This window comes from Zingiber officinale, chromosome 2B (genome assembly GCF_018446385.1).
Source record: "Zingiber officinale cultivar Zhangliang chromosome 2B, Zo_v1.1, whole genome shotgun sequence".
Taxonomy (NCBI): Eukaryota; Viridiplantae; Streptophyta; class Magnoliopsida; order Zingiberales; family Zingiberaceae; genus Zingiber; species Zingiber officinale.
Genome location: NC_055989.1, coordinates 21,420,954 through 21,423,231, shown reverse-complemented (window position 1 = coordinate 21,423,231; position 2,278 = coordinate 21,420,954). Strand labels below are relative to the sequence as shown.

At 41.8% G+C, this 2,278-nt stretch overlaps 1 long non-coding RNA gene across 1 annotated transcript; it reads right to left on the bottom strand.

Annotated features, from left to right (window-relative positions):
* Window positions 1–436: 436 nt before the first annotated feature.
* On the bottom strand, window positions 437–1,918 carry LOC122049031. The gene is made up of 4 exons (XR_006130779.1): window positions 1,582–1,918; window positions 1,053–1,513; window positions 876–947; window positions 437–502 (listed from the first exon to the last, which is right to left on the bottom strand). It is a non-coding gene; the product is annotated as an uncharacterized LOC122049031 (long non-coding RNA).
* Between the last annotated feature and the right edge of the window lie 360 nt (window positions 1,919–2,278).

The window sequence follows — 2,278 nt, the reverse complement described above, 5'->3', positions numbered from 1 at the left end:
AAATACAATCAACATGTATCCTCCAATAATAAACACACCAGACACGTGTATAAACCACAAACATACAATCAACCTAACTCCTCCAAAAGTACATAACCAAACACGTGTGTACATACAACATGCAAATGTACGGTCAACATGATGTCTCCTAAAACACATACCAAGCTACGTACAGTCCACATTATATGCAAAATCAGCATGGTAAATCCAACCACTCGACAATCCCTACAATACATACTCTACACGCGTAATCACAGCAGAGTAGAAATCAAGAGTCGAGACTGTATATGATATAACTAGGACATCTCAAAGATCAAGCATAAGTATCAAGCAGGAAGGCAACCAACCAATACGATATAAGGAAAAGCAGCCTAATCCATCACATAAAACCATGCACTAAGCTCAATAAAATCTACATAGAGTCAAGGAAGAAATACCCGCCTTTAAAAGTCCGTATCCAACAGAACCACCTCACGTCACGCTGCTCGTCCAGATCAAAGTCCTGCGATCACATGATATATACATATATTATTTAGCTAATCACATAATCAACAACTAGCTAAACCCATAACCTAATCCTACGTCGATTAGGTAACCCTGTTTAATTCCACCTAAATATCCAAACCAAAGTAGATGGTAAGATCATCCTTAATCCAACTCTTTCTAAATCCAAACACAATCCATAATCAAATCTCCTCATGAATTAATCCAATTCAATTCACATAATCCATCATCAATCAAACACTAATCAAATCTCATCATAAATCCTTCTAAATCCACTAATCAATCTAATACAACTTAATTTAAATTTCTACAATCCATCATAAACTTAACAGAGTAACACACTAATAAGAAAACTAGTGGTAAACACTTACCTTGAGGGAGGCAAAAAAATCCAGTAACTCAACAGCCCTCTACCAATCTCTGCACACAACCACCAAGAATTCCTACATCAATTCTTTCCAAGATCAGTCCAAGAAACAATTACACAGCATTGAATTTTGCTGGAACCCTCACAAACAAGACCACATTTACCTCAATTGAACCCTTACCTCTTCACCCGAGAGCTACCCAAGACCCCAGTCATAAGAATATAGAGACCAGTAATCTGCCCAGAGGAAATCCATCAAGGAGCTGTTCCTATGCCTCCCACGAGTCCAGCATTAGGAAGAACATCACAAAGGAAACTAATTAGACCATCATCAATGAATCTTCAAGATTCCAGATGAACTTACCTAGATTGATCACCCCTGGTGGTGGCAGTCGAATAGAACAGAGAGGAGGAAAAAGGTAAGGATGCAAGCATACCTTCTTGGCTAGAATCTGTTGTTCCGACGATGCAACAAAAATCTAGAGGTGGGTCTACTCTGTGGAGGAGGCAAGGCTCGGGAGGGGATCGACAAAAGATAGGATCAGCGAAGAAGGCTTGACCGACAGCGGGTTGATCGCGAGCGAAGTTCGATGCTAGGGCTCGGTTTTCCCCTGTCGAAGATCCTCCTGCGCAGGCGACAACCTAGAGAGGAAGACAACCCAATAACTCCCGATGATCAGCGGAGAAGAAAGCAGGATCAGTGGTCGTACAAGGCTGATGCGATCGGGCGATGTCCGCCGGCAGCACGGCATCAAGCGACGTCGGTAGTGGAGATGGATCGAGGAAGATGGAGCTCGCGCGAGACTCCGCATCAGCAAATCTAGGGCACAACGATGAGGGAGAAAGGATCGGCAAATTCGTGGAGGGGAAGATCAAGTGGCGGAGGTGAGGAACGGTGGAGAAGTAGCCCTCCATCGGCGGTGAACTCGCGACGGCCGACGATCGGCGTTGCTAGCCGGCGATCAGCGATGAAACCGGATCGCGAGGGAGAGGAGTCGGGGAAGAAGGGATCGGGCAGAAAAGAGGGGTTCGGGAGAAAGAATAGGAGAAGGAAATTATAAACCTAGGTTAATTAAAACTTAAGTTAAGTTAGTTTAATTAAACGTTAAGTTAATTCCTCAATTAACTCCTACTTAAATGGGTATTCCAAAACAGACCTTCACTGTATCCCGAATCCATCCCCTCAAAATGGGTCGTACGGACTCCGTTTAAATCCCGAAAAATTTCTAAAAATTCCTGAAAAATCCAATAAGATTTTTCGTCCAATAATATTTATTATTTAATTTTGTGATATCTTACAATTAATGTTGAAACGTTACGAAATCACCATTAATGAGTTTAATGTTGCCATTAATGTCGAGACATTATGGAATCATCATTAATTTCATATTAATGCTTCTGTTACAT